The sequence below is a fragment of the Oryx dammah genome, unplaced genomic scaffold (assembly GCF_014754425.2).
Source record: "Oryx dammah isolate SB20612 unplaced genomic scaffold, SCBI_Odam_1.1 HiC_scaffold_12, whole genome shotgun sequence".
Classification (NCBI taxonomy): Eukaryota; Metazoa; Chordata; class Mammalia; order Artiodactyla; family Bovidae; genus Oryx; species Oryx dammah.
This window is the reverse complement of record NW_024070196.1, coordinates 6,871,313-6,884,738: the sequence shown is the minus strand read 5'-3', so window position 1 is coordinate 6,884,738 and position 13,426 is coordinate 6,871,313. Positions and strand designations below refer to the sequence as shown.

Genomic DNA, 13,426 nt, shown 5'->3' with positions numbered 1-13,426 from the left:
ATTTCATTCACCCAGGCACAAGTAAACGTACTACAATAAACTGAAAGGAAACACTTAGGTGAGGTTTCTATTATTACCCCTCCAGGCTTCCTCAGGATGCCATGGAAGCTATAAATCTCACTAGACCATCAGCCAGAATGAGGGTTGCCACTGTAGAGCTATTTTTTATTATTATTTTATTATTCAGTAAGAAAATGAATATAAATCTAATACTTTGTTAATGTACTTTAGTGAGTCATCTTAAGCATCCCACTTCAGAGACTACATTTGTTCCCATATTTTATTAAAAAATGATTATTTCTAAGTTTAAAGTTACAATCCAAGTTTCACCAAGTCTTAACCTTCCAAAGGTAAAATATATGGGTGGCTTGGATATCTTTCTCATAAAACAAAGAAATATATGTATGTATCTGTATCTGAAAGTAGGATAAGATTTATATGAAATTTTTTAAAGAATAACAACATATATCCATTACTGACAGGATGTATGTTAATGTTAACAGCCTAACAGACATTAAAATCTACTGTTTTCATTTTAGAGACAGAAATAAGGACCCCTTCTAATTCGATTTGCCCCTATCTTTTCTGGTATTTCCCTCACTAACTTTTTAACAAGAAATGCAGGACTCCCTCGGTGGTCCAGTGGGTAAGGTTTGCCAATGAAGGGGACATGGGTCCAGTCCCTAGTTCGGGACGATTCCACGTGCTGCAGAGCAACTAAGCCCACAGGCTGCAACCACTGAGGCCTGGCACCCACGCTTCGCAACAGGAGGAGCCCCTGCAGTGAGGAGCCGGAGCACTGCAACCAAGAGCAGAGCTCGCTCGCTGAGACTAGAGAAAGCATGTGTGAGGCAACAGAAACCCAGGGCAGTCGTAAATAAATTTTAAAAAAATTTTTTAAAATGTAAATTTAAGTTTAAAATTTAAATGCAGTATTCCCTGGCTTCTTAAAAAGAGAACTAAATATAACTTTTTCCTGATGAAACAGATTCACTCACTAGTCATTCACTACTATTCTTTGAATAATAAAGCACTGTATTTGCTTTTTAATTCTGGATCCTCCACAGTTACACTTTCAGCTGTCACCTCTCTATCAGTCTAAAGCACGCTCCAGATCCCTCTAGTGCATTATTTCAAATATGCTAAGAAAGAAAATTAGACAAGTTTAAAAATTAAATGTTAAATATGAGTGATAATAGAAACGAAGAGATGCGTGGTTGCCAGGAGCTGGAGGGAAGGAGAAACGGGGTGTGACTGTTAATGGGTACAGGACCGCTCAGGTACAGGACCACTCTGGAGTAACAAAACATTCTGAAATTATTTGGATATTGTACTGGTCTTACAACCTTCTGAATACACTAAAAGTAACTGAACTGTGGGCTTTCAAATGGTTGGTTTTAAGACATGTATTCCACATATCTTAAAACTACAGATATGTATTCCACATATCTTAAAACTACATCTCAATAAAAGCAACAGAAATTTAAAATTTTGAGTCAATAAGCCCACACATTATGTAATGCACTGTTAACTACAACCCTATGCTAAATATTCGAGTGCTCTTACGTTCCAGTTTGGGGTGGGTGCACACAGTGGCGAGACCTTCAACAGCGGTGAAAGGGGCTGCTGGAGAAGGTGGCGGGACAGCCCTCTCTTCTATAGTTTCAGAGACTCTCCACATGATCTCCCTGCAGGGGCTAATTTGAGCTTCTTCACAGCTAGATGGGCTCAAACAGCTGAGTTTGCATGGCAGCTCAGGGCCCCACGCATAAGCATTTCAGTTAGCCTCAAAAGTCACATCATGTCACTTCTATCATACTCAAGAAGCTGAAAACCACAGAAGCCCTTCCCGTTTCAAAGGGAGGGGACAGAGGCCTCATACGTGGGGACATGTGAGGCAGAGACGCGGCTGCTGTCATGTCTGGAAAACACCATCTGCCTCGGGGCTGTGAGCCAGCAAGCCAAGTTTGCCCGAAGTCTGACTTCTACATCTGTGGGATAGAGCACATACTATTTTACTAATGCAGTATGTTCATTTAAGCACAGGCACTAAAACTGAAATTTAAAAGGATGTGATTTTTAAAAATTAGAAGTCCGTATTTCTTTCCTTCACTCCATGTTGGGGATCAGATCTATCAAAAATGAAATTTCATTCTTAGTAAGAAAAACTTCAGTCAAACCATGGTTTTGAAGAAAAAAAATGTTAACTGAAAATATAAATAGACAAGAAAACACAAGAGTAAATACCACATTTCATCAATTCTAAGGCTCTTTTAATTTTCATATTTCAGTGTCTCTGAAATAATCTGTGTATTCTATTCAGTGGTTATCTTTTTTTGGTCAGGCAGCAGTCCTACGAAATTTGGTGGTTATTTCTGTTGACAAAGTGTAACCATTCATGTCAAGAAACCACTAAGTATCATCTGAATATGAGGCTTATCTTTAAAACCTTCCATTAACACGTTCTGATAAAAATCAAGAAAACACCAGTATCGAAATTTGCAAAACGGGTGACAGTGGCTTGGAAAAAAATCCAAGATGATAAAGAAGCACTTTTAAAATGTTATGTCATCAATATTTTTAATGGCCAAGAGAATAATACTGGTTAGTTAACACAGATGTCAAGAACTCCTTATCAAAAAGTGATGCAGAAGATTTCAACTGAATATCAAACAGTTTTAGATATACCTCACATAATTTGCTTATATTTTCCTTTATACACACACACACGAAAGAGAAACAGTAAAAATTCTCATGTTCAAATAAGACTATAAGAGTCCTTTCAATAAGTATTGAATAAAATATCTCACTGGTGACAAATAATGACCAGTTAGAAGATATAGTGAGAAAACACCATTTACAAGTGAAACATAAAAGAAAAAAATAATTAAGAATAAACTTAACAAGAAATCCAGAATATATAAAGCAAATAACAAACTTTCTTGAAAACTATAAAAGTAGGCTTGAACATACAGAAAGACGTCCCATGTTCTAGGTGAAAATGCTTCAACATAATTAAGATGTCAGTTCCACCTAAGATATTTAATAAATGTAATGTGTTCCCCAATGAAAATATCAATGAGCTTTATAATGGAATTAGACAAGTAGATACTAAAATATAGCAAAATAAATTCACAAGAATTCACTAGGAAAACACTAAAAAGTGAGAGCTATGACGATAAACTAATGCTGCGGCTGCTGTTGCTAAGTCGCTTCAGTCGTGTCCGACTCTGTGTGACCCCATAGAGGGCAGCCCACCAGGCTCCCCCATCCCTGGGATTCTCCAGGCAAGAACACTGGAATGGGTTGCATTTCCTTCTCCAATGCATGAAAGTGAAAAGTTAAAGTGAAGTCGCTCAGTCGTGTCCGACTCTTAGTGACCCCATGGACTGCAGCCCACCAGGCTCCTCCATCCATGGGATTTTCCAGGCAAGAGCACTGGAGTGGGGTGCCATTGCCTTCTCTAACACTAATGCTACCAGACATTAAAAAGTACTAAGGGGATTCTGATTGCTCAGTGGTTAGGACTCGGTGCTTGCTTCCATGGCTGTGGGCTGAGTTAAATCCCTGCTCGAGAAACTAAGGTCCCACAGCCATGCAGCATGGCCAAAAATTTAAAAAATTAAAAGTACCATAAAGTTTCTAAAATTAAAACAGTGTGGTAATGAAGCACAGACAGACAAATAGAACAAAAAAGTACAAAAACAGGCCAATGATATAAAACATTAAGTATAAGGGAAAAGCAAGGTAGCATCCCAAATCAAGTGGTGAGGCTGGTCTTTACTGTCAGGAGAAGTGAACAGACATTTGGGAAAAGGCAAAACTGGACCCATTCCCCATACTACACAGACAGGATCAGAGATCAACAGGGTACAAGATCAACACAATCAGAAGTCTATTATATTTAAATTAATGGCACATTCAAGATGTTCCTATTATTTTTTCTGCATTTGATAAAATATTCTCAGAGAAATGTTAATATGTCTCACCATCATTATGTATTTTTTTCTTTTCCGTTATATTTCTTCTGATTTCTGCTTTATGTTTCTTTGTTGTTAGGCAACTAATGGTCTACCTTCTTTATGAATTGTACCTTTTATCATTAAAATATTTATCTTTGTTTCATTTTAAATTAAATTTAATTTTAAAAATAAAAAATATTATACAAATAATAGGAAAAACATGGGTAAATTTCTATATAAGCTGAAATTAAGGAAAGCCTTTCCAATTATGATTTAAAATCCAGCTGTAAAAAAAGGAAAAGATTATTAAATTTGACTATATTAAAATAAAAAGCTTGGAGAAGGCAATGGCAACCCAGTATTCTTGCCTGGAGAATCCCATGATCAGAGGAGCCTGGCGGGCCCCATGGGGTCGCAAAGAGTCAGACACAGCTTAGCAACAAGCATGCACACATATCCTTTAGACCCAACGTGTGCAGTTTGGCTCATCTCATTAAAGATGCTTGATGTCATCATTGGTTAATTTCCTTTTATTTTCCCACAGACTTTCTCATAGATGCTATTTTTCCAAATCTGTATGGCTTTTTTTTTTTCCTGTTTGTTCTGTTCTGCTGTGAATTGCTTTGGTGAACTTGTGCTAGTATACTTAGCTCACAGACGTTTGAGCCGTTGTGAATTTTCTTCATCTCCGTAAATAGTTCATCTGTGCTTCTCCCTAATGACGTTTTATTTTTACCCCCATAAGCAACCGAGGTAGAAAAATAAAATTTTACCATGGAAAATAAAATAAAATAAAATAAAATAAAAAGCTTGCATGGCAAAATACCATTGACAAAGGTAAAAGACAAACTGGGAGAAACTATTTGCAACATACAACAAAGAGAGAAGGCTAATAACCCTCTTATGCAAGAATATTTTTTATTTACTGATTTTTAGTTTTGGCTACACTGGGTCTTCGATGCTGAGCGCGGGCTTCCTCTGGCTGCGGCAGGCAGGGGCTACTCTCTAGCTGGTGTCGCGGCTCCTCACCGCCGGGCCTTCTCCTGTTTCAGAGCGTGGACTCCAGGGCGCCTGGGTTTCAGCAGTTCTAGCCCACGGGCTTAACCACCCCATGGCAGTGGAATCTTCCCAGACCAGTGTCCTCCGCATTAGCAGGCAGAGTCTTTACCACGGGACCACGAGGAAGTCCAAACATACTTTTTAATGACAGAAAAAAGGTAAAAAAAATCTATACAAAAACGAGCATACAGTTTACAAAAAGATAATAAAACAATCCTCAAACATGTGAAGACCTAAAATTCACTCATAAGGAAAGGAATGCAAATTAAAACTATGCTGAAATACTAATTTTCACACCCAGAATAGGAAAAAAAAAATTCAGAAGTTTGATAGTACACTGTGAGTAAACGCATTTCATATATTGCTAGTGGGAACTCAAAATGGTTCAACCCACATGAAGGTGAATATTTTCTAATATTTAACAGAATCACAAAAGCATCTGCACTTTTACCCAGCTGTTCTCCTTCCAGGATATATCCCAAAGATACACCTCCAACTATACAAAAATAGATGTGAACAGATTATATCTATTGAAATATATTTATTATAGCATTATTTAGAAATACTGGAAGCTATCTAAATGTCCAAGTACAGGAGACTGATTTAACAATGGAGTATACACACAAAACAAAACTATGCAGTAGTAGTAAGAATAATCAGGAAGACCTGTTAGGAATGATATAGACTGGTTCTGTGAAAATAGAAAAGGTTAAGAGTATACGCTGAGCGCCAAGACTATTCAAAGGGGAAAGGATGGTCTTGTCAACAAACAGTGCTGGGAAAACTGGATATTCACAAGCCAAAGAATGAATTTATACCCTGACACCTCACACTATGTAGAAAATATTAATTCATAATGAATCAAAGATCTAAATGTCAGACTTAAAACTATAAAACTCTTAGAAGAAAACCCAGGGCAGAAGCTTCACAATTGAATCTGGCAATGATTTCTTGCATACGACACCAAAGGCACAAGCAACAGAAGAAAAACAGACAAACTGGACTTCGTGAAAATGTTTAAAACTTCAGTTCAGTTCAGTCACTCAGCCATGTCTGACTCTGTGACCCCACGGATGGCAGCACGCCAGACTTCCCTGTCCATCACCAACTTCCGGAGCTTGCTCAAACTCATGTCCATCGAGTTGGTGATGCCATCCAACCTTCTCATCTTCTGTTGCCCCCTTCTTCTCCTGCCCTCAATCTTTTCCAGCATCAGAGTCTTTTCTAAGGAGTCAGTTCTTCACATCAGGTGGCCAAAGTATTGAAGCTTCAGCTTCAGCATCAGTCCTTCCAATGAATATTCAAGATTGACTGGTTTGATCTCCCTGAAATACAAGGGACTCTTAAGAGTCCTCTCCAACACCACAGCTCAAAAGGATCAATTCTCCAGCGCTCAACTTAGAGCATCAAGAGGCAGTTTCAGAGTAAAATGGCAACCCACAGAATGGGAGAACATATTTACAAATCATGTGTCTGACAAGAGATTATCAGCTAGAATCTATGGAGAACTCCTAAAATTCTACAACAAACAACCTTATTCAAGAATAAGCAGGGACTTCCGTGTCAATCCAGTGGTCAAGACTCTACGCTTCCAACACAGGGCGTTCAATCCCTGGCCCAGGAACTTAGATCCCACATGCCACTTGACGCAGCCAAAAAATATGTTTTAAAGGAAGGAAAGGACTTAAGCATCTCTTCAAAAAAGAAAATACAAATGGCCGATAAACACGCGAAAACATGCCCAACATCATTAATCATTAAGAAAGTACAAATCAAAACTACAATGGGGACTCCCCTGGTGGTTTAGTGATTAAGAATCCCCCTGCCAAGCAGGGGACACAGGCCCAGGAAGATCCCACATGTCACTCAACAGCTAAGCCCACGCAGCACAGCCTCTAAGCCAGAGCTCCAGAGCCAGGAGCCGCAACTACTGAGCTCACAAGAGTGTGCTCATAAACTTAGAAGAAAATAAGCAAACGAAAGCCAAGCCAGAAAACAAGCTGACTGCCTGCAAGAAAGAAAAAAAGATGTTCCACTATACAACAAAAATTTTAATTAAATCAAGAAAGATGGAAAGGAGAGAAAACAAAAATCAAAACCAAGAATTCAACTGCAGTTCAAAATAACACCACAGTCATACAAAAGGGAGAGAAAGAGATAAGTCAAGTAATTTAGGAACACATTTGACTGTGTGTGTCACACACACACACACACAAACACAGTTTTAGACGGAGTAGGAAGCTTAACTGCAAACAAATTCTCAATCTTTGTCCTAGGTGAACGTTTTGTATATAACACTGGTATAAGCACAGCAATTATAAAACTATGTAAGAAGTACTCTAAGTAAATGGGATATGTAGATACTTTTGGAAGCTGGGGTTCTCAGTGTGAAGAAGATACACATTTATAGACTGAGGAGAGATGAGCAAGAATCCTATAGGGATGGACTTGATTTGGGGAGGGCAGTGTAAACTCATAAACTGTACTATATATATGTGTGTGTACGTGTACATGCATACATGTAAGCCTGTAATTAAATATGAATGTATGCATACAAGTACATATGCTCATATTTGCATATATAAATACATGCATTTTTTTCTTCCTCTATCAACGGAAAAAAATCCATAAGCAAAGATGCCTCAGGGATAACAAGAATACCTAACATCCAAATCTTGGTCTCTATAAGACCATTCTCCATAAAGGAATCTAGGTTCCTCATAAAAGGGGCTCATTCCAGAAAAGGTATAAGATTAGCCTGGACCAGGGACAGATCAAGATGCTGGAATAGAAGGGCATGGGGTTCATCTTCTCCCACAAATATTGGGTTGGCCAAAAGGTTCCTTCGGGTTTTTCCTTAACATCTTATGGAAAATCCCAAATGAACCTTTTGGCCAACCCAATATATTAAAAATACATCTACATGTGGTACAGTTGTCACAGAATACCTGCTGAATGCTGGCAGATAATCTCATAAAACCAAAATTGCAAGAAAGATAACCACATAGCCAGGTAGGATGAAACAAAAAAAAAAGGCAATCGGGACAGGAGCTGCATCCCTGGGAGGGAGTTGCGAAAGAAGACAGCTTCCCTCACCCTGGCCAGCCCCTTCTCCAGGGGGAGACCAGCGGGACTGAAAGGCAGCTTCAGAGGCTCAGAGGAGAGTGCAGCAGCTGGCTGGCAGCAGCCAGAACAGAGAGACCTGTGTAGAAGGTCCTGGCTACCTTGCTGAGTTCTCAGCCCAAGATGAGAGTCTGCTGGAGCTTCGTGGGGGCTTAGGAAGGATGGAAGGATGCTGGTTGCTTAAACTCAAGCTTCAGAGGACAGACTTGGGGAGAGGACTGGGGTTGGCTGTGTAGAGACAGGCTGAAGGGGCGGGAGTAAGGTGTGCACCCAGGGATGTTTGGGGGAAGGAACCCATGCCCACCATTAAAGCCCCACTGCTAACATGCACGAAGGGAGGGCCAGAGCCCACCAAAGAGGCCTCCCTCTTGGTGTGCTCCCAGTGGGCGTGGTCATGTGAGTTCTGGACCAGTGCACGAGCACCAGCAGGCTGCCCACGAGCGGAGGCAAGGCTGGAATCCAAGCCAGCCCCAGAGGCCATGCAGCTTCAGATACAGGGCTGAACCTGAGTGTGCGACGGCTGTGAGGTCTGTGGATTCCAGTCCCACGGGCAGTTTCTTAAACTCAGCGCCTTCAGGAGTCCGAGCAGACAACTGGTGTGGCTGCAGGCGCGTGCGTGAGTGTGCACTCAGAGGCAGAGCCAGTGTCTGGGCTGACTCACAGCTTCCACGGAGACGCCAGATGTGCAACTACCGCAGTCCTGGCACCAGATCTGTGCCTGCGGACCTGCACTGGTAGCTTTGTGAGAACAGTGCCTGAGGGACACCTGGGCCAACTGCCTGAATTTCCACGGCTGAGGCCGGGCCGAGGACAGTGTTAAAAGCAGTATCCCTTGTGGGCCGCACACAGGTAACAAGTGACATCACAGAGCTCACTTTATGGTGGACAGCTCCTACGGAGGAAAACCCAGTGTCTCTTCTCCCAAAGGGAGTGCTCTGGTCCCATCTACCTCACACGGCAGCTCAGAAACAGTTCTAGGCTATCTACTGCAACAGCTGGGGAGCAGACTCTGCCCCCAACAGGGCTATGACAACCACAGATCAAGAAGGCCCCACTCAACATCCAGCAGGGCTCCATACCACACACCAGTACGCCTGGGGGCAGTGGCCAGTACCCATCGATGCAAGACAGAGCAGGCATCCATGCCAAAAACAGCCTTCACACCAAAACCACCAGACTCATACAGGCTGCACAGAGGACATTCCCACAGAGGAACAGCCCTTTGAGACCACAGTAGATAACTGCTTCTCCTAAACTCGTACTCTGAGAAATGCAAATGAATGAAGTAGCAGAGGAGCCACTCCCAACTAAAAGATCAAGAGAATTCCCTTGAAAGAACAATAAAACAGACACCTTCCAGTCTACCAGATCCCAAGTTCAAAGGGAGGTAATAAGAATACTGAAGGACTCTACGGGTGGTCCAGTGGTAAAGAATTCACTGCCAGTACAGGGGGCACAGGCTCAATCCCTGGTCCAGAAGATCCCACGCACCGCAGGGCAGCTGAGCCTGGGCGCCACGGCAAGAGAAGCCACCTCAGTAGGAAGCCCACACTACCACTTGGGAACAGCCCCCAACCACTGCAATGAGAGACAGCCCCCAGACAGCCATGAAAACCCAGCAAGCAACAACAACAAAGGAAACACTGAACGAAGAAAGCCAACCAAGGGAAATGCAGACCTAGAAACTATAAAGAGGATTAAAGTGAGAAAACTCACTAGTCAAGACAAAAGCTGAGATAAAGGTGATAAACAGCAAACTGGACAATACAGAAGAAATAACTGATCTGGAAGACAGACTAAAGAAAACCCACCAATCAGAACAGCAGACAGAAAGACAAATGGAAACAATGAAAGCCATAATAAGACCCTTGGGTAGCATAAAACATCCCAATCCACACCTAACAGGGAATCCCAGAAAGACACGAAAGAGAAATGAAATGTATGTGAAAAAATTACGGGAATTCCCTGGCAGTCCAGTGGTTGGGAACCCATGCTTTCGCTGCTGCAGGTCCAAGTCCAATCACTGGCCAGGGAACTAATAGCCCACAAGCTACACGGTGCAGCCAAAAAAAAAAAAAAGAAGGGAGCGAGAAAAGAAATTAAGGGGGAAACCTTTCCAAGCCTAAAAGAGGAAATAGATATCCAGGCACAGGAAGGAAAGAGTCCCAAACAAGATGAATCCAAACAGATCGACATCAAGACATGTAATTAAAATGGGAAAAGTTAAAGCGAGGATTCTAAAGGCAGCAAGAGAAAAACAAAGAGTTAATTACAAGGGAATCCTCATAAGGTTATCAGTTGATTTCTCCACAGAAAACACTGAAGGCCAAAAGGGAGTGTGGCAAGATACAGTCAGAGACCTGGAAGGGAAAAATCTGCAATCTAGGTTACTCCATATGGCAAGACCATCGTTTAGAATAGAAGGAAAAATAAAGAATTTCTCAAATAAGCAAAAACTAAAAGAATAAAGCAAGGCTAACCTTATCCTAAAAGAAACAGTCAAAGAACGTCTCTAAATAGGTAAAAGGCAAGAATCTATAGCAAAAGAAAAACGGCAGTTGTAAAGGACATCATTTAAATAAGTCAGTGCAGGCAAGCTCGCTCAGTTGTGTCCGACTCTTAGCCATTTACTTCCCCAGGGGATCACACCAACCCAGGGATCAAATCTGCCTCTCTAGCAGTGGCAGACGGATTCCGTACCACTGAGACCACCTGCGAAGCCCTGAAGAAGTACAAAGATTTTTTTTTTTAATAGCCTGGAATATATTACAATGTTAGAATATATGGCAGTACATCAAAATCTAAACATCAAAATAATTAAGGACAGTAATGAATTACAAATAGGAAAAAATGGGAATCCAAGAGTTTATATCAATAATAGATAAATGTACAAACGGGGAAAAACAGGATTCTTGCTTAAGCTAGAACGTCAAAAATTGACTGGTAAACATGAAGGAATGCTGGAGTTGAAATCACTTTGCAATTATCACTATAAATGTTTGTTTAGGCAAGAATCATCCATGGATGTTAAATCTAGGGAAATTTTTTGATTTTTTAATGAGGAGCAAGAAATGCTAGATGTGTGGAATCAAGATGTGCTGGATCAGCTGAAATCAAGACTGCTGGGAGAAATATCAATACCCTCAGATATGAAGACGGCATACCACTCTAATGGCAGAAAGCAAAGAGGAACTAAAGAGCCTCTTGAGGAGGGTGAAAGAGGAGAGTGAAAAAGCTGGCATAGCTCTCTCATCGCACGGCAAGCCTTCAAGATGGCGCTGAAAAGACAAGAAGCCTAAGAAGTCAACGTGGAAGTTTAATTTGGATCTTACTCATCCAGTAGAAGATGGAATTTTTGATTCTGGAAATTTTGAACAGTTTCTGCGGGAGAAGGTTAAAGTGAATGGAAAAACTGGAAATCTTGGGAATGTCGTTCACATTGAACGCTTCAAGAATAAAATCATAATCGTTTCTGAGAAACAGTTCTCTAAAAGGGATTTGAAGTACCTTACCAAGAAATACCTTAAAAAGAATAATCCATGATTGGCTTCGTGTGGTTGCATCTGACAAGGAGACTTACGAGCTTTGTTACTTCCAGATTAGGCAAGATGAAGATGAATCTGAGTCTGAGGGCTAGATGATGGCCATCCTTCATAGGGGTTTGCTTGCTAATAAAACTAATTAAGCATACAAAACAAACATCTTGAAATGTAACTTTAGCCTATCAGTGAATAAAAAACATTACTCTGTATGTTAAACATTCATCTTTTATTTAAGTGTATGCTCTTTATATGGTGCGGGTTTTCCTTTAATAATTTTTTATAATTTTATTGGAGTATAGCTGATTTACAATGTTGTGTTAGTTTCAGGTATATAGCAAAGTGAATGAGTTATACATATATATCCACTCATTCTTTTGTCATATAGACCATTACAGAGTATTGAGTACAGTTCCCTGTGCTATACAGTAGTTTTTTAGTTATATGTTTTATGTATGCTAAGTTGCTTCAGTTGTGTCCAACTCTCTGCAAACCCATGGACTGTGGCCCGCCAGTCTCCTCTGTCCATGGGATTCTCCAAGCAGGGATGCTGGAGTGGGTTGCCATTTCCTACTCTCATCTGTTTTATGTATAGTAGTGTATACATTTTTGGAGGCTCTAAAATCACTCCAGATGGTGCCTGCAGCCATGAAATTAAAAGACGCTTACTCCTTGGAAGAAAAGATATGACCAACCTAGAGAGCATATTAAAAAGCAGAGACATTACTTTGCCAACAAAGGTCCGTCTAGTCAAGGCTGTGGTCTTTCCAGTAGTCATGGATGGATGTGAGAGTTGGACTGTGAAGAAGGCCAAGCGCCAAAGAATCGATGCTTTTGAACTGTGGTGTTGGAGAAGACTCTTGAGAGTCCCTTGGACTGCAAGGAGATCCAAACAGTCCATTCTGAAGGAGATCAGCCCTGGGATTTCTTTGGAAGGAATGATGCTAAAGCTGAAGCTCCAGTACTTTGGCCACCTCATGCGAAGAGTTGACTCATTGGAAAAGACTCTGATGCTGGGAGGGGTTGGGGGCAGGAGGAGAAGGGGACGACCGAGGATGAGATGGCTGGATGGCATCACCGACTCGATGGACGTGAGTCTGAGTGAACTCCGGGAGATGGTGGTGGACAGGCAGGCCTGGCGTGCTGCGGTTCATGGGGTCGCAGAGTTGGACACGACTGAGCGACTGGACTGACCTGACCTGAGTGTATACATGCCAGTGTCAGTCTCCCAATGTATCCTTCTCCCCCATATCCCGAGTAATCATAAGTTTTCTGCACCTGACTTCCGTTTTGTAAAAAAGCTTTTGTCCACCTCCCCCACCCACTGCCAAATATTTTGTATAAGCAATATTTAAATAGCTTATAGCTAGTAGAATTTCAGGATTTATCTAATGTACTGGTTTTACAGATGTCTTCAAGTTAAAAGTATATAGCAAAAACACAATTGGGTGTAACTATATAATAAAATATTTAGATTTGATCAACAAAAGAAAAAGAAAAAGCTGGCCTAAAACTCAACATTCAAAAAACTACGATCATGGCATCCAGTCCCATCACTTTATGGCATACAAATAGGGAGAAAATGGAAACAGTGGCAGATTTTATTCTCCTGGGCTCCAAAATCACTGCAGAAAGTGACTGCAACCACAAAATTTAAAGACACTTGCTGCTTGGAAGAAAAGCTATAACAAACCTAAACAGCGTATTAAAAAGCAGAGACATCACTTTGCCAAGGTTCATCTA

At 41.0% G+C, this 13,426-nt stretch overlaps 1 protein-coding gene and 1 pseudogene across 5 annotated transcripts in view; one reads left to right on the top strand and one right to left on the bottom strand.

The window, feature by feature from the left end:
• The window catches only part of LRBA (LPS responsive beige-like anchor protein), a 748,625-nt gene that overhangs the window by 703,771 nt on the left and 31,428 nt on the right, over positions 1–13,426 (bottom strand). The window lies entirely within an intron of this gene.
• Positions 10,135–11,782, top strand: LOC120871476 (annotated as a pseudogene).